At 40.7% G+C, this 25865-nt stretch overlaps 1 protein-coding gene and 1 long non-coding RNA gene across 9 annotated transcripts in view; one reads left to right on the forward strand and one right to left on the reverse strand.

Annotated features, from left to right (window-relative positions):
• Positions 1–25865, reverse strand: part of MOCOS (molybdenum cofactor sulfurase) — a 375701-nt gene that overhangs the window by 99073 nt on the left and 250763 nt on the right. The gene's annotated exons all lie outside the window — the stretch shown is intronic.
• LOC135981447 (uncharacterized) lies at positions 15315–24053 on the forward strand. The gene is made up of 3 exons (XR_010598471.1): positions 15315–15696; positions 22645–22843; positions 23975–24053. It is a non-coding gene; the product is annotated as an uncharacterized LOC135981447 (long non-coding RNA).

A 25865-nucleotide genomic window follows, 5' to 3' on the forward strand; every position in this document is an offset into this window, starting at 1 on the left:
TTCTGGCAGGGTCTGGAACTACAAAGTCCTTCAGGCTCAGGCCTCATGTAGTTTCTTGGCCACGTACTTGTGTGGGCAAAATTTTTGAGTATTCATAAAATTTCACAAATTAAAGAACGGGAGATCTGAAAAGCAGAACTTGCTACTTTGACACAATGCTGCACACTCTTAGGGAACAAATCTGGGTGATCATGGCAATTGCAAGTGCCAGTCTCACTCATCAAGAGGTCCTTCAAAAAGACATGAGAAGTTCAGTATTCTTAATCAAAGTACAGCCAATCCTGAGGTATCAGAGGGGTAGCCGTGTTAGGCTTGGTCTACACTACCCCCCTAATTCGAACTAAGGTACGCAACTTCAGCTACGTGAATAATGTAGCTGAAGTCGAAGTACCTTAGTTCGAACTTACCTTGGTCCACACTCGGCAGGCAGGCTCCCCCGTCGACTCCGCGGTACTCCTCTCGCCGAGCTGGAGTACCGCAGTCGACGGCGAGCACTTCCGGGTTCGACTTATCGCGTCCAGACTAGACGCGATAAGTCGAACCCAGAAGTTCGATTGCCAGCCACCGAACTAGCGGGTAAGTGTAGCCAAGGCCTTAGTCTGCATCTGTAAAAAGCAACAGAGGGTCCTGTGGCACCTTTAAGACTAACAGAAGTATTGGGAGCATAAGCTTTTGTGGGTAAGAACCTCACTTCTTCAGATGCATTCCTGAAGGATATACTCAACCTCTTCTTCCAATCTCCTGTTCCAGCGGTTCTGCAACAGTGCTGAACAGTGCTGCTATATATTAACCATCAGTAAGTCATCATCACAGTGTTTGGTCCTAATAGCTTCTGAAATCCCTGGCACCTAAAATACTGTGTGCACTCTAAGTACGGGGAACTAAAAGTAATAATAGAGTATGGTGGTTAAAGACTGAACACCTGTAATTTGGTAAAGTATAGGGTAGATGTATTTTGATCAGTTGCAAGTGTTCAAGGCCACTAAAAAGAAAACAAAGAGAAAGCAGGTATAAAAATATCAGAAACAGTAAACAGGAACAGTAAAAAGGAGCAAAATATTGATAATCTTGTTATAGTCAAAGTATTCCTAGGTTATTAAAATAAATTTCAATAAAGCAATTTTTGCTTCCTAGCTAAGGAAAATTACTTCCTAAATAAGTAGTGTCTTGACTAAAAGCTTTTATGCAACATCCTAAATATAGTTACTACAAGGACATAAATAAGCAGCAACTCCCCGAACAGATGGAATCTGTGCTTTAGATCCAGTTCAAGAGACCTGAAGTATTTTACGACATGTGTGACTCGCACTTGTAAATTAATGTTTCCGAGTCATAAATTAATATCTGACCATATGCATCAAAGTAGAGAATTGCCTCTACAGATAATTCTCTGTCCTGGAGGCAGGATCAGATAAAGACCTTGGCTTCAAATGGAAATTCATAAGGGAAAACACTTCCAATTTCCACTACAGTCATATGAAAGAAAATAAGGGCCTATTAGTGGCGTGGACGAGAGACACACTAATAACTTCAAACTTTCCTTCCTCAGATGCCACCTCTCTTCCCGTGACATACTGCTACAGGTGATATGAGCAGAAGCTCTTGAGCTGGTCCCCTCTCAGTGGGGGGAAATAAAAGAGTATAAAAGAGTGGAGCTTGCTAGCAGGATGCCCCATGTGAGGCTCTCTTTCTTTTCCTCACACCTTGGTCTAAAACTGCTGAACTTCAGGGCATGCTACAAGATATTTATATTTTAAGATGTCTGCTGAAGATGTTAATATTATTAGGGGTGATAGGGGAAATGGAAAAATATGGTTTATTTTTTGTACTTCTTGGCTATTTAGTACTATATGTGATGTAGCGGTTTCTTCTTTGATTTATTGTATTTGTCAGGGTTACCTGGAGTGCAGAGATAGGTGACTCTGGTTTCATAAAATAAATAAATAATAAACCTGGCTCTCAGTGTTTAAAGAACCACATGTACAAATAATAATTTCTTTCTTCCTGCCTGGATCATCCTGCCCCTCAAAATGAGAAGGAGATGTGCAGACCAGCTACTATAAATCAAAAGCATGACTATGAAAAGGCTTTGCTACTTACAGCATTATCAAAGAGCAATCTTTAAAACTGAGTCAGAGTCCATATGACTGCTATACAAAACAGGTAGTATTATTTCTGTCAGCAAAGAAAGTTGACACAAGTTTAGCTGAATGACCTTTAAATACACAGAGATGCTTCAGATTATGAAAGTTTACCTATCTCCAGTTTTGTGGCACTGAATAGATTTCATTATGATAGCCTTTATGCAAAAGCACGGGTTCCTCGATTTAAAAAAATTAATTTGTAAAATGCTTTTCTTTTTTATTTTGATTTATCCTTCTGCATATTATTAGGCCCAAATCAGTGTAAACGCTAAATATTTGGTTGGATGTATTCCTGGAGGTTTCGTCACATGACATCATATTTAATTGAAGATTAATTCCTGGAGAGTCCAGGACAATCCTGGAGGGTTGGCAACCCTAACTGCTCCACACAGACAGAAGTATAACAAAAGGAACTCATTAATCACAATACATGCTTACACACTGATACCATTAATACTACTATTTTGCATTTCTACGGTGCCTTCACGATCTTAAAGAGCTTTTATAACCATTAATGTAACCGGAATATAACCTTGCTCTGAGGTAGGTATTTTCTTATCTATCTTAGAGAAGGGTAATTTGACTTTCATGAAAGGATAGTTACTAGCCTACTGTAAGACCTTTTAAAACGAAATATAATCATGTGAGTGTAAAAACTTTATGTGAGTAATATATGTTCGTCTAATACTGCTTGGCTTTCCCATCCTAATGGGTTCTTTAGTCAGTCTGTAAGAGGCATTCAACGTCTTTCATTGAATATTAAGGGATTACTCCCTTAGACTGCCTTGTGTGGAGTTAGCCTCACTTGTCAATTAATTTTGAGGCTTATTTAGCAAGATTCAATCAATTTTTCTCTTTTTGTTTCCTAGGACACTTTATAGACACCCTCTTCTGAATTAAGTAAAGACAGAGGTCAATGTAACTTGGTTATTTGATGCTGGAGTTTGTGATACTTCTATAGCCACATACCAAGGCCTCTGGTGGTTTTGGTTGTATTGTGACTGAGAAGAATCCTAAAGTAATAATGCCAACCCACAGTGGCAGTTCTTGAGAGGTGCATTAAAATGCTGCAAAAGAACCAATCCAGGAAAAGCACTTAAACCCTAACCAATTAGGGCTGCAATGATTAATCAAACTGTTCAAATATTTAATTAAAACTCACAAGGAAAAAAAAAAAGCTTTGATAATTAAGAACTGCAGTTTTAAATATTGCCTGTGTCAGGTGTGAATGTGTGCATTTAGGAGAAGTTTACACATTTTACTCAGTATAACTCTCCTGCATGGTGGTGTATTTCAGAACAGGGGACAATCAATATGTCAGGGAACATTATCATTCAGTTTTGCAAGAGAAAAAGCATCTGAGATAAACTGTGTGGTGCTTGGCAAAACATTCATTGAACTCAATGGAAGTATTACAAGGAGTTCCTAATTTGGCCATTCATGTTTAAAAACTACTTGGAAACATACATGTTTAAAACATACATGTTTAAAAACTACACTTTCCATTTGTCCATTACCATGAACACAAGTTACTGCACATAGTTTTCAACATGAAAAGTTATTGAGTCACCTAATAAATGTGTTAGTCTCTAAGGTGCCACAAGTACTCCTGTTCTGTTTGCGGATACAGACTAATACGGCTGCTACTCTGAAACCTGAAGACAAGTGTTTACTTCAATGTAATTCAGTCACTCCTCCACCCCTTCCATCTCAATCTGTTTAAAATTTTTGTGTAGCACACATCATCTTAATCTACCTCCTCACCAGGGATCAGCAACCTTTGGCACGCGGCCCGTCAGGGAAATCTGCTGCGGGCTGGGACGGTTTGTTTACCTGCAGCATCCGCAGGTTTGGCCGATTGCAGCTCCCACTGGCTGCACGTCCCTCGGCCGGCGCCACTTCCCAGAGCCCCCATTGGCCTGGAATGGTGAACCGCGGCCAGTGGGAGCTGCAATCGGCTGAACCTGTGGATGCTGCCGATAAACAAACTGTCCCGGCCCGCCAGCGGATTTCCCTGACGGGTCATGTGCCAAAAATTGCTGATCCCTGGTCTACACTGTGAGCTACGGGTGTGATTCCCTGCTTGTGTTCACTTACTCTCATCAAGCTAGTACTAGTATAAATAGTATTGTAGCCGCGGTAGCGCAGGTATCAGCAGCGGAGCAAGGTTGAGCCTTAATAAATACCATGACAAATACTCAGTCATAGCTCCGTTGCCAATAGCAGTGCTGTCGTGGCTACATTGCTATTTATATTTGTCCTAGCTGGATGACAGCTAGCGTAAGTAGTTGTACATGAGCAGGGGAATCACAGCCCCAGCTAGTAGTGTAGATGTAGATGTGATATCGAGCATTCCCCAAATAAATTTGGCTTACATGGTGTGACGCATGGCTAGAAAGGGTTAAACATCCTGCAAAATAAATAACCCTCAAAAGACATGTGGGGAGATAATGTTTGTGTTTTTGTGTATTTACATATGTATGAGTAGGGTGGACAATGTAATCAACAGTCCCTGTCTAGGCTGTAGTCTGATAATTCAGAGGTCAAAAGAACATCCAATCATGTAAATGAATTGTAAACACGGGATATCTCAGTATTCATCTCTCTTTGAAATGTACTGTGAATGGTGGAGAAACAAGCAAATGGCCTTATGTTAATTTGTATAGCTAAGTACCGGTGATAGACCTCCTTCAAAGTCATCCTAATAACCTTTTGTTCCCCTAGGAAATCCCAACTAGTCAAAAGACATGAAATTGTATAAAAGATCCTTCGGTCCTGATTCTGTCATCGCAGATCTGCTTAGACTTCATCAGGGGAAGTTTGAGTTGCAAGACTGAGTCCCAGTTATGCAGGTACGCCCTGAATACGAGATTTGGACATTGGACTATAATCTATGAACTATTTCTGAAAGAACTCTTTGCAACCACAAAGCTCACCATCTCTGCTATGAAGCTGCACTTAAATGAACTGAACTCATGTCTGTAGGTATATTGATCTTTTAACCATACTCTCTCTCTTTTCTTTTTAATAAATTTTAGTTTAATTCATAAGAATTGGCTGTAGTGTGTATTTGGGTAAGATCTGAAACATTCATTAACCTGAGAGGTAATATGTCCGATCCTCTGGGATTGGTAGAACCTTTTCTTTTATATGATGAAATAAGATTTACAGAAACTTTCATCATATTTGACATGGGTACCTGGATGGAGGCTTGAGGCTGGATCACTTTAGGGGAACTGTGTTGTTTGGACTTCTGAATAACCAGTAAGGTAATGAAGCTGTTTTCTTCTGGCTTTGTAAATCTAAGTATTGCAATATCCACCAGGTTTATGGGGATTGTCTGCCCCATTCTTTGCAGTTCACTCTAATTGAGTGACCACCGCTGGCTCCCCACTAGGAACCTGGTCACACATGGTGAGGTCCCTAGTGGACTTCACGGAATCTTTTGCTCTTGTTCCTTCCCTGGTATAGAAACATTTGGGATATACCGCTATAATTCTCCCATTATGCTTGTTATTGGAAAGCTTAAAAAAAAAAAAAAAAGAGAGAGAGAGAAGGGATTGAAATATTCTCTAAAAGTGCAAGTGGCCTCTCTTGCCACAGCAGGCAGTCCACTCCAAGTCCCCTCATTTCCTGAGTAGAGAGTCCACTCTCAGTAGGCTAGTACAACCTCCATGACCTGGAATTGTAGGTCCAAATCAAGGCACAGCTGGGAGTTTGTAGTGTGGAACCCTTCACGGATTCTGCTTTCTCCTATCGCTTTGTCCGCTGTCAAGAGAGTGCACTGGCTAGAGAGTGAAAAGCTACAGCTCTCTATATCTCTCAGTTCTTTCCAAAAATACTCTATGTCCTTCCTTTTCTTCACTCTGCCTCACTAAGCCCACTCCCTGAGCATTGCTTAAAGAGTGAGAACAACTGACTGCAAAAGCAAATATATCCACTTTCAGAAAATGCTTTGCAGTGGTGTGGAGGACTTGGACAAACACTGAGGGTACAATACTTCTCACAAGAGTAAAGTGTATCCCAAGGCTGGGGAATTGACACTAACTTAATCTTAACTAGCAGCTTTCTGTAATTCCTGCTTTCTGTAACACTGAGGGAAAAACAGTAAAATTAATCCCCATAAACCATGGTAGGTCACAATATTTTTTAAGTGGCCAAAAGTTGAAACACCTCAGTTGTCTGTTTGATGGTAAAACTGATGAAAAAATAGACAATGCAATTGGAAGGTCAAACCCAACAGGAATTTCCTCGGTCAGCCCAAAGAGTTTAGGCCCCAGCTTGCTTCAGCCAAGTCCAAAGACAAACTTCAAAGAGCATTTTATTCAACAGCCAGAGACAACTATCACTACTTCTGTTCTCAGCTGCTGCCCTCTAGATCTTGACTCTCACTCAACCCACATCACAACATCCATCTTACATACTGTGGTGCAGGTGAGGGGAATTAATTCCTCACAGCTGACTCAGCCCAGCTATTCTGCGCCCCCCTACACTAACACTGCCATTTTCCTCCCTCTATTCCGGTCCTTCCCTGTTAACCTCTGTGTAGGATACATTTATCATTTACTCTAAATACATTCTATAAGCAGGAAGCTAAACACATTATTATAAAGTTCTGATCTTCCGATGGAGAGGCGACTGTAGCGATTAGTTTGCTTTCCACAAATTTTGCCCCTTGATCTTCACACATGGAAGAGACAAATGGGTGTGTCATAGGGATCAGACAGTTTAATGTCAGTTGCGTGTCAGCCAGCTTGCCAGTAATGTATTTAGAGCTCATTAAAATGGACAAGATTCTTAACAGCTGTAAAGCTCTTCTGGACTAATCCAGAAGAGCTTCTTTCTGTCCCACATGATATTGAAATGTGAATCTACCTTTTCAAAATGTTATGAAATTTTATCACATTAGATGAACATTCTGTCTGTTTTTAGCTGAACATTCTGTCTGTATATATGTATGATTAATTCTGTTTTGCGGTGGGGACAGGAAGTCTTTGACCAAATGACAGAGAGGCCAGGTCTCTACTTCACACAGCTGTTTGTTGAGCAGCTTTCCTGTCAGAACAGAATGATCTATTAATGCTACAGAATGGCAAGATGCCCAGAGACAGATTTGGAGAATTTCTGGTGTCAGGAACGGGAAGACATTTTTTAGGACCAATTTATGCAACAGAATGCACAATATATATTACTGACCACTTAACACAGCCATAAAAATGGACTGCTTTTAAACACTTACAATGTTATTCAATTAATGGATTAGTTTTGTTACTGGGTAAGACTCTGAATTTATAAAATGCTATCTATAAAAGTCATTAGTTTCAAATTCTAGCACTTTCTACTCCCCTTATTTTATCTTTTCCTTGTTCTCATTTTCCCCCTGTTACTAACTCCTTGCTTTTGTAGTTTATTACAAAAAATCAGGAATGTTCTCTAACAGTTCAATTAAATTTTGTTTTAAATAATGTGCTTGCTTTTGCCTTTAGAACCACATTGCAGATTTTCAGAATTCGGAACAATCAAAGGTCATGTTCATTTTTATTATATACTATTATCATGAAATGTGCCCTTAATTAGTCCCAGACAGGAGTATGCTAATAACTGCTACATGAGCCTCCCACTTTTGGTTAACCACACCCCATTTTTGTTAACTACTTGCCCTGCCTTGAGAGTGTAACAATCACTTATAGGCATACTCCTGATATAGACACCACAATCTTGTGCTTTTGCTGTGTGGTCTAAGCAACTGTTTCCATTATGCAACATTTGGTGAGTTGCTCTCCTTACCCCAATCTCTCTTGCTGAAAATGGTTTTATGTTTTTGTGTATTGATTTTTCCCCCCCTTCTAAATTTTGTGGCTGCCCATACTTTTTTACTTAAAATAAAATTTACACTATGCAACCAATCCCCATGGATCAGCCTTTCCCTGACCACTGAAAGCAGATAATTTGGAACAAATACAGTAGAAAATTGGGATAGAGATCTTGCAAAAACAGATTTACTTATGCAATTTCCAATATTTTCTACTTGTAACAGAGTCAGAAATACTACAAAAGTAGCCTCTCATATGTCTCTCCGGCCAAACACTGGAAACTGCAGAAGTGCAGGAAAATAAATGTACAACACTTTTTTTTTTAAGTTATAAAAAGTTTGGTTTAAGGGATGGACAAACACTATTGCTTATCCCAAGCATTCAAAAGTCATGATTTAGCTCCCGCAAAATAGAAAGTGGGTTAAAAACCAGATGATTTTTAAAAATAATAAATGTGTGTGTGCGCGTGTCTAGAGGAGGAGTATTCCCTTTTTATTTTTGAGCTTCAGGGTTCACATTCTCAAGTTCTTCTCTACAACCATGAGGGCTAGCAAGTTTCTTTTATTTATATAATGAAAGAGGAAATTCTCATGTAATCACATGACTCGAGGAGTCTGGGATTTCAGAAAAACACCAAATAGTTTAAGATGACAGAAAGCACTAGAGCTTCTTACTAGAGAAACTTACAGCTTCAACTTACAGTTTGTATTTAAATTCTAACATTCTATGCTAAATTAAGTCACGTAAACTTTGAATACTATTGTAGCAGTTTTTATTTTCTGTAATTTCATTGTAAACTTAAGTTCTGTCAAAGTTCACCTATGCTTTAGCTTAAACAACCTGAATTTCAGTGAATGTGTCACAAGCTTAGGCTTGGTCTACACTACCCCCCTAATTCGAACTAAGGTACGCAACTTCAGCTACGTGAATAACGTAGCTGAAGTCGAAGTACCTTAGTTCGAACTTACCTTGGTCCACACTCGGCAGGCAGGCTCCCCCGTCGACTCCGCGGTACTCCTCTCGCCGAGCTGGAGTACCGCAGTCGACGGCGAGCACTTCCGGGTTCGACTTATCGCGTCCAGACTAGACGCGATAAGTCGAACCCAGAAGTTCGATTTCCAGCCGTCGAACTAGCGGGTAAGTGTAGCCAAGGCCTTAGTATGGTTAATCAGTTGGTTAAAATTATTTAGTCAGTGATATCATATCTGTCCTAATGGTCTCTTAACTGATACACTTAAAACAATTTTTCTCTTTTCCCCTTTTGTTATTGTAACTCCATTTGTTTCAGTCAACCTTATTGTTGCTGTTTAAAAGTCTTAATAGTAAATGAGGTTAGTTCCTTTCCTATTTGAAGGAAGGATATAAGAACTGAATGTAATAGTTTTTCTCTGAAACTTGCCTTCCATGTATGGCAAGCTGCTGCCTAACATGGTGTGTATAAGAGTTGTAAAAAACTAGTGATACTTTTACAACTTACATATTTTCCAGGGTACAAAATATATGGGAAGACAGTAGGTCACGCTGGTGGGGGAGTGGCACTATATGCAAAAGAAAGCATGGAGACAAATATAGTAAAAAAAAAATTAAATGAATCAAACTGTACCATAGAAACTCTATGGATAGAAATTCCATACTTGAATAATAAGAATATAGCAGTAGGAATACACTTACGGACAATCTGACCAAGATTGTGATGGTGATTGGGAAATGCTCTGGTAGATTAGAGAGGCTACAAAAATAGAAAACTCAATAATAATGGGGGATTTCAATTATCCCCATAAGGACTGTGAACATGTCACCTCAGGACATGTTGCAGAGATAAAGTTTCAAGGAACCATAAATGACTGCTTCTTAGAGCAGCTAGTCCTGGACCCACAAGGGGAGAGGCAATTCTTGATTTAGTCCTAGTGGAGCACAGGATCTGGTCCAAGAGGTGAACATAGTTGAACCACTTGGTAATGGCGCCCATAATATAATTAAATTTAACATTGGGGGGGTGGGGGGGGCCAAGCCCACCTCTGCTCTGGGTTCCAGTCCAGTGACCCTGTATTAAGCAGCTATATCTACTCCTTCAGATGCTCTGCTGTTTCCCTGGGCCACATCCTGCCTCTGCCACTTTTTTGCTGCTTCTCTGCAGCCTGTGGTTAACACAGCCTCTCTTTTGCTTCCTAGCCCTCTCCCCTGCTTCCATCCTGTGGCCTTTGTCAGTCTGCCTTCCTCAGGCCCTTCCCAGAGAGAAGGAACTCTTTACCTCCTCTCTCCTGGGTTTCTCTGGAGCTCTCACCTCCTCCTTTTATGAAGAAGACTCAGCTCCTCCCCAAGTGGGCCTAATAACAAATCAAGCCTGACACACATTCCAGATGCAGCAAGGCAGGCTAACTGAGACCTCTGACACCTGTTAATATGTTGGGTGTAGACACTCCTATCACAGGACCAAAATCTTTCCTACAGGAAAAACAGGCCATATTCGGATCTAATTTAAGATATGTCTACACTAGCAACTGTACACGTCTCCATGATCAGGCTTGTACCAGAACCTCCTGTTACCCACCTTTGGGAGGTGGGGAGGGATAGCTCAGTGGTTTGAGCATTGGTCTGCTAAACCCAGGGTTGTGAGTTCAATCCTTGAGGGGGCTTTTTAGGGATCTGGGACAAAATCAGTACTTGATCCTCCTAGTGAAGGCAGGTGACTGGACCCAAGGTCCCTTCCAGTTCTATGAGATAGGTATATCTCCATATATTATAATTTTAACCCTAGAAGCATTTGTCTCAAGGTGATGGGAGAGCGAATAAGCTAGCATGCCTTAGGCTGTGGCACGGCCCTGTTCTTGTTTGCTGTGTGAACAGGAGTGAGGGACACGTACTCAGGGCCAGCACTTCCACTAGGCTACCCTAGGCGGTTGCCTAGGGCAGCAGGATTTGGGGGATGCCATTTTGCCGTCCTTGGCAGAAATTCGGCGGCAGGGGGGTTCTCCCGCTCCGGATCTTCGGCGGAAATTCAGTGGTGGGTCCTTCACTCGCTCCGGGACCCGCCGCTGAAGTGCCCCGAAGACGTGGAGCGGAAGGACCCCCGCCAACGAATGCTCAGAGGAGGAGCGCTGCCACCTAGGGCGGCAAAAACCCTGGTGCCGCTCCTGCACGTACTAAGTCTCTAGTTTAATTACTCCTCCATGCCCATTCCCGCAATACATTTAATCCTGTTATTCCGGACCCTTACACAGTCCAGGTCCCTTGCTGCACCCTTTCCAGGTGAAAATGGATCCAGCTGTAAGACCAGCAGCTTGGTTGGCACATGTACTGAGAAATGTCATGGCAGCTGGAGCAGGCAGTCACTCAGTGGACCCCATCCTAGTGCTGGGAATGAATGAAACACTTGAGACTCCTGTACAGGAATGCCATTGATCTGGGAGGGCTCATCATACATCCCCCTTCTACGAGAAGCTTGACTGGGTGCTGTCAAGGGCTCCTAGTACAGAGCCTGAAGTGGCCCATGATCCCTCCTCTACCCTGTTGGCCTCATTGTCCAACAGGACACTGATGAGAGCCAGGGCAAGGATGCATCAGTGACCCCAGAGGAACATGTGATTCTGCATCTCTACCTGGAGAAGCAGGTTGAAGAAGCTCACCCACTGAACCTGAGGATCACCCCAAGCTGTGGCAGGAACCAGAAACCAGAACACAAAAGGACTGTTAATAAATACAACCACTACCAGTGCTCAAGCCCACCGTCTCCTTCATGGTCTGAGAAAAGAAATGGGGTTAGCAATGTGTCTAGAGGGTTTACAAATAAAGGCTCTGGCAAACCAGCAGGAAGAGCTAAGGTAAAAAAGCTAAGTCCAAAGCTAAGGACTCCTCTCAGTGAATGCCCATCAGCTTGCCCCATCTTGTTTCATTGATAATGTTTGCAGAAGACACAGAAATTGGGAGAATAGTAAATAATGAAGAGGACAAGTCACTGATTCAGAATGATCTGGATCTCTTGGTAGATTGGGCACAAGCAAACAATATCTGTTTTAATATGGCTAAATGTAAATGTATATGTCTAGGCAAAAAGAACGTGGGCCATACTTAAGTGATGGGGGGACTCTATCCTGGGAAGCAGTGACTCGGAAAAAGATTTGGGGGTCGTGGTGGATTATCAGCTGAACATGAGCTCCCACTGTGACACTGTGGCCAAAAGAGCTAATGCAATCCTGGGATACATAAATAGGGGAACCTTGAGTAGAAGTAGAGAGGTTATTTTATCTCTATATTTGGCACTGGTGCCACCAGTGCTGGAATACTGTGTCCAGTTCTGGTGCCTACAATTCAGGAACGACGTTGATAAATTGGAGAGGGTTCAGAGAAGAGCCATGAGAATGATTAAAGGATTAGAAAACATGCCTTAAGTAATTACGGTCTCTGAGTCTATCTATTTAGCTTAACAGAAAGAAGGTTAAGGGGTAACTGTCTTACAGGTTATATGTACTTACATGGGGAACAAATATTTAATAATGGTCCGTTCAATCTAGGAAAGAAAGGCATAGCTCACTCCAATGGCTGAAGTTGAAGCTAGACAAATTCAGATTAGAAATACGGTGTAATTTTTTAATGGAGAGAGTAATTAGCTATTGGAACAATTTGCCAAGGGTCATGGTGGATTGTCCATCACTGACAGTTTGTAAATCAACATTGGGTGTTTTGCTAGAAGATCTGCTCTAGCAATTATGTTGGGGAAGTTCTATGGCCTGTGTTTTTCAGAAGGTCAGACCAGATGATCACAATGGTCCCTTTTGGCCTTGGAATCCATCCATCTATGCATTTCCTCTTTAGTCCAGCTGAGAATTCCGGTCTGCTGAGAAAATTCTCAGCTTGGTGGTTATGGCCAGATTTTGGTCCCTGTAGATTGCTAAGAAACAGAGAATTTAGCCCAGTAATTATTAACTGGGATTTTTAGATTTTGCAAACGTTCATTCAAATATCAACGTATAAAACTGTTGTTTTAAGAACAAGATCTTTGGTGTGTTGTTGTTTTGTTTTGTTTTTATTTTAAAAAGCGAATGTTACATTACAATAATTAAGTCCCAAATATTTTCATTAAATAGTTGTAAATGTCCCCTCAAGGATCATATAACACCTGTAAAACAGTTGCATGGAAATTTTAATTGCAGTCATAAAAAGGTACATTTCTTGCAATGTACAGAGTATTATGCTTAATAGGACAGTCTCATATTTCTGACATACAAGGCAAAGCCTTCAAGTTTCAGAATATTTTAGTAGAATCCTACATATACATTTTAAAGCAATTGCAAAGAATTAAATCATAGGGTCAAATTCTTCCTTCAGTCATATGCACACAACTCCCACTGAATGCCATGGAAGTTATATGTGCTTTTATGAATGCCTTAGTAATTTTTTAACCATTTTGTCACGATACAGCTCTACTGGGTAAGAGTGAAACTCTACAGTAGCACAAAGCTTCTCTTTTATATTCTCTAATTTCCTGGACTCACTGTAAGTGTGCTTCACTGCATTTGTCCAGAATGTGCATAGCACTTCAACTCTCCACGTCTTACTTACCTTTTTAGGTGTGAATGTACTTCTGCTAAAAAGTTTCCAAAACTACCAATAAAAGGCCCTAAATAGTAGAAGTATAAGCACATTTTGTGATTAATAAATATTGGGATGGAGAGATTAAATAAAAGTAATTGTTCGTTTTTGTGATTAAGTATCATTTTCGTAAAGAATCGACAATTAAAAGTACAAAAATGGTAAATGACTTACAGCTTGTATGTTTCTAAATATTGCATACTTCCTGGGGCTCTCCAATACAATTATGAAATTACACAATGTTACAACTTCTTGAAGCTTTTGCAAGACCAGACAATACAAAACCAGACAATACTACACAGACATAACCCATTAGGGTGCTCTTTTATGCTCAAAGCAAAGTCACTGAAAGCACTTTGTAAAGTAATGGGTTGAGATAGTGGTGGCACAGTCTCTCTGTAGCTACACATCACAACTATTATATTCCACAGCAATAGCTTCACTCTTGCTGCACATCAAACATTTTTGTTGAAGGAATATATGTTGGCCCAGACAGCAGGGTTATTCTGCATTCTTTTTCAAAAAGACATTTAGATCGTCTGAACTGATATCAGAGCCTTGTAAAAGGGACCTCAGTGCAACCTCTCATTCAAGGATGGCACTTCTAACAAGTGCAGCAAGCCCCGAGGTGTTTATGCTGAGTCATAGGCTGGTAATCGCTCAACATTTTGGTCCAGAAGCAAGAGCACTAATATGGGGATGGTTCTGTGCGTCACACAGATCAGTGTTGAAGGCATGGCTATTAACATGCTGCCAGTCACTACACAACAATACACAGAAGCAGAGAGAAAAAAGAGCAAGTGCTGAAAAAGGGGACTACACATAAATTAAAGAGGAAGATACAAAAGCACCCAAAAGAACCATTTACTAGCAGTATTGAGGAAGGCTGAGGGCATGACAGGTTTTTTGAAGGGCCTTTGTTCTTTTATGTTGTTGGGGCAAGGTATATTTTGCTCCACTGAAAGAGTGGCTGATCTTACTCATTTAATTTTGTTGCTTAAGGGCTGCATTCTGCTGCTGGGTGGTTTTTCTTGTAATGAATGTGGCCTTTTAAGACTGTTGTAGATGTTTGTATTTTTCTGCATTTAGATCAAAATATGTGAAACAAAATGTAAAGAAAGCGTGTTCTGTTTTACATGTTTACCGTGACACCACGGTGTCTTCTATTTTCCCTTTGACAAATCTAACAAATTTAGCATAATCAGCCTACACTCCTAATGCCAAATAGATTACATTAAATGTAAGTAGGTGCCTGAGATGAAATGAAGTAGAATTTTGAGCTCCCGAGAATAGTTTTGCTATCGCTATGCAGATAGCAGCTACTGCCAAGTATAACAATGGTATTTCCCTTCCCCCACTCCAGCCCTCAGTCGCCTTTAACTTTTCTAAGCTTTGAAATGAAGACATTCTTAATACCATAAAAAGAGGCTTTGCATATGAGATGAAGGGAACATTTAAACTCAGATGAGATGCATCCATTTAGGGCAGGAAGAATTGCATGGAAGAAAGATACCTTGTGATCTTTTCCTTCCTGACGCTTAAACATTAAAACCAACGTTGTATCATTACTGGAAAGGGTTTGTCCAAGGTCACTCAATTGTTTGGCATTTATGAGTTGGCAGCCCATCACATGCAGAAATGGCACATACAATCACTATTGATGCTGGCAGTCTCCACACTTGACTAATGCAACTTGTTCTGTCAGCCAGTCTGCTAGCTTGTCACAGATGAACATAATTATTCTTTGAGCACTATTTCAGATCTGCATTTGAAGGGGATTGTTTGATGACAGGCCACAGCTAAGTACCAAATGGGTCATGCCTATTATAGTACATGTAAGTCAACAACTACTGTTTACTTAGGCTTAAATCCACCCATCCTCAGCACAACTGGAATATTAAGCTGTGTGCCTGGGGAACTCAGTGGAAAAAAATCTCCCCAGACCCAGTAGACTGAGGCTGTGGAATTGCTCTATTAATACTACTGTAGCCCAGAAGCTACAGAATCCTCCATGACCATATTGTTCCATTATGAAGAAAGGATAGTGGCAATGGACTCTCCCATGGACTCCACCCTTTCTGTCAAGTTGAACTCCTCACATCCTGCCTTTTCCCCTCATACGAAGGACTGTCACGAGATCTGGATGAGAGGTTAGGACTAGATCTTCTCATTAAATTTTTTTGATCCATGAAATATGTTGATGAACAAACAGTATTCATTTTAATCAAAATATTTATTCTAAAGTTTTCACCGAAAACTCCAAAAGAAACTATTTCAGTAAAATAAAAATAAAAACAAAAAAATTTGGTGTTCAGACATAAGTTTTTGGTGTTCAGTGCAGAACATGAACAAATTCATTTTTTTACACTTTACAAATGTTATCAAAGTAGACATTTCCCACAGAAACATCTGTTTTGACAAAAAAGCCATTTTTTGGTAAAAAAAAATTTCCAGTGAAAAATTTTACCCAGCATTAATTAGTACAGTTATTTGCTACTAATACTAATTATGTTAGCAGGCCCATCCATAAATATATCACTCCCCATGTACCTTGCAATAGACCCTGTATCCCAGGGAGCATATGCTCATAGACTGGAGGTGTAAAGGACTGGAGAAATCAATTCATTTACTTTACAATTTTAAATAAAATCTGTTTTTCATAACCAAGGAGGGAGAAGGAATTTATTAGCAAACAAACTTGTGTTAAGACCACACCGCTAGAGATGTTTACCTTTAATTCCTGAAAAACATGCTCAGTATGTTGATAGTAAAGCATATGGCAAGATTCTGCTCTCACACCAGATGAGCATAATTATTCTTTGAGCAGTGTTTCAGATCTACATTTGAAGAGGATTGTTTGATGCAGGAACACAGGTAAGCATCCTCTGGTATCGTATTTACAGGGCCGGCTCTAGGATTTTGCCGCCCCAAGCAAAAAAATGTTGCCCCCCCCCGAGCCCCACCCCAACTCCGCCCCTTCCAACCCCCTTCCCCAAATCCCCAGCCCCGCCTCCTCCCCCGGGGGTGCCACATTTCCCCCTCCCCATTGCTTCCTGCGCCCACCCCACGACCTCCTGCCCTAGCTCACCTCCGCTCTGCCTGCTCCCCCAGGTGCGCCACCCCTCCGCTTCTCCCCCTCCCTCTCTGGTGAGGGATGGGGAAGAAGCGGAGCAGCGGCGTGTTCAGGGGAGCAGGCAGAGTGGAGGTGAGCTAGGGTGGGGGGGCCCAGGAAGTAACCGGGGGGGTGCAGGAAGTAAGGAGGGGGAGAGGAACCGCCCCCTGCTCCAGCTCACCTCCACTCCACCACCACTGCCTCCCCCAAGCACCCTGCCACTTGGCTTCTCCTCCCTCCCAGCCTTGCTGCACGAAACAGCTGTTTTGCACCCGACAAGCCTGGGAGGGATGGGGGAGAAGCGGAGTGGTGGCGGTGCACTCAGGGGAGCAGGTGGAGGCGAGCTGGGGCGGCGGGGGTACTTTTTCTCCAGGCCACGGAGTCGGTGCCTATGATGGCCGGTGCCAGAATGCCGTCCCTAGAAATGTGCCGCCCCAAGCACCTGCTTGTTTTGCTGGTGCCTAGAGCCGGCCCTGCATATTTATTACGGTACATGCAAGTGAACAACTATCGTATAACTGATTCAATTTCCATTGAAGTCAGTGGGGTTATATTAGTTAAGAAAGGGTTAACAGGGAGAGCAGAATTAGGCCCATAATGTTCTGAATGTTTAACCTGAAGTTTGGGGCTGGATGTATGAGGATGTATGTATGTATGGAAGACTTGTGAGATGGTCTTCATTATCCTCCACAAGAAGGCTTTTGTTTAAATAACCTGTTTTTCTGTATAATTTGGTTCATTCTAAGGATAATAAAATTTGTTTCCAGTATTTTTTATGACGACGGGATAGATCATTTCTGGCACAGGAAGTCATCCCAAGACTTTCCTCAGTCTGGTGGCAGAATTATAACGAGGAACCCATAGGAAATACAAAGAGCCCTTTGCTGTATATCCCTGGGGCCGGATTTCCCCCTAATTGTATAGCTATCAAAATGCCATTATATGGCATTTAAAATGGGGAAAAAATCTGGTTGAAGGGAATCAGAACATGATATCTATTATTTTAGTATACTCTGTCAAAATATGTACTGATAAATAATCTGTTCTAAGAGAATAGGAAGAATACGAGTGTTCCACTATTCACAAAACTATGGAAAAGGTGGTACCGATACTTCCGATAATAATTTGTATTTTGAAGGGCTTATAACTCAGATGTGAAAGGTCACTCCATTTAAGACTTGACATGAAGACCACCTGAAAGTCTGTTTGGCAATATTTAGATTTTAAAAGTAGGACATTCGAGAGAATGGCAGTTGGTTTTAATATTTTTAAAATCAATTAATATTATTTTTAGTGAATATATTGCTCATGAAAAATGCCAGATTAATCCCACCTGAGTATGAAGTAATTATTTATACATAGACTATAGGGGATTATGATATGGATGTTTGTCCAGGACTTAGACCACAAAGTCATTTTACATAGACCACATAAAAGCCATTGAACACTAATGACTTTGACATTTTAGGATGTTTTTGCAGTGTTATCATTCAAAATTAGCGCTGATTTAAAGCCTCATACATTTGACAAGCAATCAGTCCGTAATACATACCCCTGTAATTTTTGGTTTGCTGGAGGAAAAAATTAAAAACAACTGAAATTTAAAACTTGCTTTTTTGTGAAGGTGTGTTGCCTCTCTTTTCGAGCCATATTGTCTATTAAGAATGTGCACAAATGTAGGGCTGTATGTGTGTGTGTTTGAACAAGAGACCTTTGACTGTTACTGATACACACACACTACAAAGGTACAGCAGTTTCACTCACTGTAAGCACAACCTTAACCACCCATGGACTTTTACTTTCTTTTCCTTTTATTATGATATTGTATATACAGATCCAGTAGTCTGATGTATACATACCTCCAAAGATGCTGTCATTTAAGAAGAATACTTAAATGCAGAGGTGCCAACTCTGTGGGTGCTCCGGGGCTGGAGCACCCACGGGGAAAAATTGGTGGGTGCTCTGCACCCACCAGCAGCCAAGCTCCCCTCCATGTCCCACCTCACCTCCACCTCCGCCTCCTCCCCCGAGCGTGCTGCGTCCCCGCTTCTCCTCCCAGCGCTTGCCACCGCAAAACAGCTGTTTTGTGGCATAACAAACTGAGGGAGGGAGGGGGGAAGAGCGGGAACGTGGTGCGCTCAGGGGAGGAGGTGGGGAAAAGGCAGGGCCAGGACGGGGATTTGGGGAAGGAGACCAATAGGGGCAGGGAGGGGGCGGATTTGGGGCAGGGACTTTGGGGAAGGGGTTAGAATGGAGGCGGGGCAGGGCAGGGGTGGAGTTGGGGCGCTGGAGGGTCGAGCACCCACCAGCACCAGGAGAAGTTGGCGCCTATGCTTAAATGCTTAAACAATGTGCTTTTGAATGAATACTTTCTGAATACAGAGTTACTACGTCACAGTGACATTATCACCTAACTTTGACTGTTTGGAAGTTAAACTTTATTAAGGCATCAATCCTGCAATCACTTTATTAATACTTTATGTTCTTCTAAGAAAACCTTAATGTTAAAGTCCTATAAAATGTAATCAGATGTTATCCATTGGGTTCTCTAGAAATTACTGTGAAAACCCAGAGAGCTTAATAGTTTAATGATATACTTTAAGGGTTTGGGAGGGCAGGGGTTGCTTATTTCTTTATTTGTTTTTAAAGCCATCCTATAGGAGTCTACATGAAGGACAATTCTCTATTAAATGCTCTCATATGGTTAGAAAAGTTATAGAAAAGTTTTTAATTTTCTATATAAAATTCTTTAAAAGATTTTTTCCAGAAGGGACAAAACCTTGAATATTTTAAACTAGTTTCAGCAATTTTTTTTTATTACTAAGCCCACATCATCCTGCAACCCCCACTTTCCTCCCTTACCACCATAAACATGCATGCACCATACATTTGTTCCTTTTCTAAATGGCACTCCATCCTCACATACACCAGAAATTCACTAACTCTTGCTATTGAAGGACTGACCCCATACCCACCGAAAGCAATGGGAATATTGTCATTGATTTCAATAACTGCTGGATCATGCCCATATTCATTCTCACCAAAAACCTGGTGATCTTGCCCAACTTCTCTTTATAGGTAGAAGACATAATAAAATACCCTTACTGCTGAGGGCCAAAATCCAGGTATTCATTACGCAGCCCAGCGAGTCAGCTGGGTGATAGGTATCTCCAGCACGGCAATGGTGGAGGAAACAATCCTTCTCCCCTCAAAATAACAGAGAAGTCGCAGAGGCTACTTTAGTGCAGTCGCTGAAGTAATCTTAGGTGCCCAGCCCATTTTGACCGATATAGGATATTATATATATATATATTATAATGAATAGGCCAAACATTAATCTTTATATTGTCCCTCAGTCTAGAATAAGTATCACACCAGCTACATCCAAACATATCCACAACTTCAGTAGGAGTTGGATCAGAGACCACTGGAGAGTGAGGAATGCAACAATCACCACTGAGAGGAAAGAAGGCTTCAGAGGATTTATCCTGCACTATAATTTCAGTCTTAGCTACCCCCTACCCTTGCTCCGAAACCTCTGACATTAACAGAAACAGATTCTTCAAAACAACCAACAACAAAATACCCTGCCAACCCACACTTATAAATATGTACATGCTTTTATGTACGTGAATTAACAAGCCTATGTGAAAACACTAATTTTATCAGTCATATCACTTAGTGTATTTTTAAAATGCATATTCATAGCTAAATCATAATCTAGTTTTATTTGCATTTTTCTATTGACTAATATGCTTAATAGTTAAATGCATGATTAAGATTATCTCTCACTCACATTTAGAAATATAATTTAAGTTATTGCTTGATACTATACTTTCTGTTTTTAATCCTTTTTGTTTTGATTACTTGCAGTGCATAATTACATGGCATATTTCTGAATGAATGACTCTGCTGCATGATCATTCCAAATGCACTATGTTACATGTGCTGCTGACAGTTACTCATTATGAATAAATTATCTGGCAAATTTAGACTTATTTTTCGTGTTCAAAATCACTGGGAAACTGAATTTCTACTAATGTATTGGTTATTTGTAAATATTTTCTAAAGAGTTTGCATGAATAAATTTCAGCAGGTTGTTGATCACAACTTGTTCATTTTGAAAATCATATCTTAATTTAGCTGTATGTAAGGTGTACAACTGGTCACCTAAGTTATAATGTATTTTTTCTGCTCCCTCATTAGATGACTGACACTTTTTAAAAATGGGAGAATGATGAGTAATTCACATCTGGTACTCATTTTAAACAAATTATCATTTCACATTTTATTTGGAACATGGATTTGTGCACATTTTCATGATTAAAGTGGTTGGCAATTTGAATTTTCATGAACAATGAATAATATTGTCCTATGAATAACAGCGGAGCCCACTCATCATAATTGCAATAAACTAAACAAATAATATTTTATATTATTTAATGTGCTGTAATAATATGATTTCATAATTTGTGGACTGGAATAGAATTCAAAAAAAAAATGTTAGCTAGGTTGACCTATACCACTATTCAATTACCTATTTTATACATAATATTTACTTATATAGTGCTTTACATATTCTGATATTAACTAATAATGTTCCTTTAACTAAGCTTCACAACAACCACAAAATAGCATCATCCCTATTGTAACTAAGAGTCTTCATGGGCCTGATTATCCACTACCTTGCACCTTGTATAATCATTTACACACAGGCAGAGGGAGTGTAAATACTACCAAATGAGAATGATTTTGTTTTACACTGACTTAGCACTCATTCTGGATAGATGTAAATGACTACACGAAGTGGATGGCAGGGGACAATCACTCCCTGGGAAATTCAGACAGATTAAGAGCAGGACCTACAGTCCATTGAAGTTAAGGGAAAGAGTCCCATTGACTTCAATGGGATTTGGATCAGGCTCGATGTACAAAAATTTATTATGAATTGTTAAGAGACACAGGAAATGAATTTAGGAATTCCTATCTCTAAGTCCTATACGTGCATCATTAGTCTGTATATAATCTATATAATAACTAGCATATTTATTTATGGTCATCAGCCTTTTCGGTGTAGCTTATTAAGTACTAAGAGTAGACTGGATCTGAATTTCCAGTCTCAAAAGATGGATCATGAATTTAATATACAGCCTTCCACTAGATTTGACCAAATATGAACAATTGCGCTTACAATTTTTATATTCCATACCAGGGCTGGCTTTAGGACCTGTGGGGCCCGATTCCGTGGTCCGGGTCTTCTGCGGCACTTCGGCGGCGGGGGGGGGGGAATCCGCCTCTTCCGCAGCACTGAAGGACCCCCTGCCACCGAAATGCCACTGAAGACCCCAGAGCGGACCCCCCCCGCCGCCGAAATGCTGCCGGAGCAGACCACTGCCGGGTGAGCCTAAGGCGCGGGGCCCTGTCAGGCACGGGCACATGGTCCTCTTACCGCGGGGCCCGATTCTGGGGAATCGGCCTAAAGCCAGCCCTGCTGTACAGAATTCTCACTGTGTGTGTAGCTAGCCAGCTCCACTGGCTGGTATTAGAGATTGGCTAGCACTCCCTGGGATGCCATCCCTGTAGTTACGAGGTCTCCTTGCTGCTTCTCCATCTCTTAGGAACATATGTAGGACACAGTCTGGCCCTATAGCTGTCACAGGCTATTTCATATGTACAAACAAGAGGTCATCACATACCTTATTACAAGAAAGCAAAAAGAGGTATAGTCTGAAAAAATCAATTTGGAAGGAACCAAATCTGAAATTGTTTGGAATTTTTGGTGAAGCGAAAAAGTCAAATTTGGGTCTGTACCACAGTAGGGATTCAAAGTGGGTCTCCCACATTTCAGGTGAGTGCCCTCACCACTGGGCTAAAGGGCAGCAGCAGCAGATCCTCCTCCAGCCATTTTGTGAATGGCCGTAACTCTTCATGTCAAATTCACGAATAGTTTTGGGGCACAACGTGGATGAGGTAATATCTTTTACAGGACTAGCTTCTGTTGGTGAGAGAGAAGCTTTCGAGCCACAGAGAGCTCTTCTTCAGGTCTCAGAAAGGTACTCCAAGCATCACACCTAACTGCAAGCTGGAGCAGAATATCCTGGGACTGACACAGCTAAAACTACACTGAACAGACTGGAACACACCTTGATAGATCATCTAATCCAGTTCTCTGCACTGAGGCAGGAGTAAGTGTTATCTAGACCTTCCTGGACAGGTATTTGTCTATTCTGCCCTTCAAAACCTCCAATGACAGAGATTCCACAACCTACTGGGGTAATTCATTCCAGTGCTTATCTACTTTACAGTTAGGAAGTTTTTCCTAATGTCTAACGTAAATCTCCCTTTTTGTAGTTACCATTACTTCTTGTTCTGTCCTGAGTGGATAAGGAGAACAATTTATCACCCTCTTCTTCATAACAACCCTTTACGTACTTGAAGACTGTTATCTCCTCCTTGGTCTTCTCTTCTCCAGACTAAACAAACCCAATTTTTTCAATCTTTCCTCAGAGGTTGACCTAGACTTTTCAAGTTGTTTTAGTAATAGATCTCAAGCCTTTCTATGGAACGAGTACAGTATTGACTTGAACATTAGTCTAAAACTCCACAATACTTTGAAAGGCCTTTTTGGTAGGACACTGTTTGACTGCATCATGGCAATGTAATCTGAATGCTCTGCTATGAATGCATGAAAGTAATGTGCACATGTTAAACTGAATAAATGAAAATAAACACAGCTGCAAGAAACTCTCCATATCACTCCCAAGGATCGGAGAGGAAAAAAAAAGTGATGGTAATAGCTGAAGCCCCACCACTGAAGCTCTGTCCACTCCTGAAAACACAGGCCAGTTGACAGTTACCCAGTACCAATTAACTCTAGCAGTCCTTACAATACAGACTGCTTAATTCTGCCTCTACAAAGGAGACCCACTCAATTCTACACCCCACACTTGGCACAAACCCTCCATGCACAGAACTGATACAGAAACACCTTTGAAATGCCCAAAGACTGTTGATGCAGACCTCCACACAATGTACAGCCTCACCACAATTCAGAAACACTGCTCTCCACAAAGAACCACACACAAACAATGAACGCAGACCTCCCACATTTGGTGAATTCCAATATTTTACAGACCCCCACCCACGTACCCACAGAGGCTCCTCCTAGTTCATGTGTTCTCTGCAGACCACCCCCTTCACACACAGGTTCTCCCCAATTGATATGCCCCAACACACTCTCTGTAACTTATATCACCCTCCACCCGCTCGCCCCACACACAGAGGTCCTCACACAATTTATACACCCACTTTTCCAGGCCTGATGGGTGTAACAGCATTGGGGGACCTTCATCTTCCAGACTGAGTGGGAAGCAGAGGGACAAAGCCACTGTTCCTCAACCAGCTCCAGCATTCAGGAAAGAGTGAAAGACTCATCAGCAGGTATGGAGGGGGTGGGGACCCTCATCAGCACAGGGAACAGTTTTGATAGGCCAGTGAAGTTGAATGGGTGGGGCAAGACGGTGATGGACTCACAGCAGTGCCAGTATAGCATGTGGGCATGTACCAGCTGTTTTTGAGCCCTGGCTTATTCTTTATATTATTGTAGACAAGTTATTTGTATAAAAACATGAGAGATTTCATTTATTGTATGAGATAATTTGCTTAGTACACATTTTCAGTGGTTTCCCCTATTACAATTTTGGAAGCATGTATGTGCAAATATCAGGCTAGGGAGAAGTTTGTAAACTCTGGGCCTGATTTTTTTCTCACACAAGTGTAAATCACGAATAACTCCGTTGAAGTTACACAGTTGTAAAGCTGGTGTGGGAGCAGAATCAGTCCCTAGATGTTTCCCCTATCCCATAACATAAAGCGAGCATGGATGTTTTCTCTAAATCTGAAGGCCTTAATGCTGCTTTGCAACAGTTCTGCCAGTTTCATTAACTGCACTTCCTTTCCAATCATTTCATAAGAAGACAGTACTTATAATCTTGCTATTTATTCTAAGCTTTGATGTTTCTGACTCATAAATACATTAAGTTGGAATGCAGAAAAGTACTTTGCATGACAAATTTGAGATTTCTGCTGGAAACATTTGACTGAAATTTATTTTTGTTATCCATAGGGAATAAGACATTATTTGATTGTTATTCATATCTGGGTAATCACATTATGAACTTCCACTAATAAATGAAATAGGAATGTGCCTTTCTCCCCCCCTCCCCCCGTTAAGAACAAACTTCTCCCTACCTACTCCCCCTAAAAACATAAAGAGCAAAAGAAAATTAAAAAGAAAAACTAATATAAATGCATCGTTTTATTTTAAAGTATTTTGAGATTTCAGAAAATCTTTTTCAGAGTCACTCCTTCCCTGGATAGAGTCCCCCACCATTTAAGTATTGCCAACAGTCTTTGTTCCTAGTGGTATACATCTACATGTAGCTATATTAAAGTACATATTGTTTGCCTGTGCCCAGTTTACCAAGTGATCCAGATCGCTCTGAATCTGTCCTCTTCATTATTTACTACACACCATTTTTGTGCCATCTGCAAACTTTATCAGTGATGATTTTATTTTCATCCAGCTCATTAATAAAAATGCTAAATAGCATAGGGCCAAAAACCAAACCCTGCAGGACCCCATTGGAAATACACCCACTATATGTAGATTCCCTGTCTACAATTACATTTTGAGACCTGTCATTTAGCCAGTTTTTAATCAATTTAATGTGTGGATGTAAGTTTTATATCGTTCTTGTTTTTTAATCAAAATATCATATGGTACCAAGTCAAACACCTTGCAGAACTCTAAAGATATTATATCAACAGTATTATCTTTAGCAATCAAACTTCTATTCTCAAAAAAAGATTAGGGCTGTGAAGCAATTAAAAAAATTAAATTGTGATTAATCGCAGGTTTAAAAAAATTGCAATTAATCGCACTGTTAAACAATAATAGAATACCATTTATTTAAATATTTTTGGATGTTTTCTACATTTTCAAATATATTGGTTTCAATTACAACACAGAATACAAAGTGTACAGTGCTCACTTTATTTTTGGTTACAAGTATTCACACAGTAAAAAAAACAAAAGAAATAGTATTTTTCAGTTCACCTAATACAAGACCTGTAATGCAATCTCTTTATCATGAAAGCTGAATTTACAAATGTAGAATTATGTACAAAAAAACTGCATTAAAAATA

The sequence above is a fragment of the Chrysemys picta genome, chromosome 2 (assembly GCF_011386835.1).
Source record: "Chrysemys picta bellii isolate R12L10 chromosome 2, ASM1138683v2, whole genome shotgun sequence".
Classification (NCBI taxonomy): domain Eukaryota; kingdom Metazoa; phylum Chordata; order Testudines; family Emydidae; genus Chrysemys; species Chrysemys picta.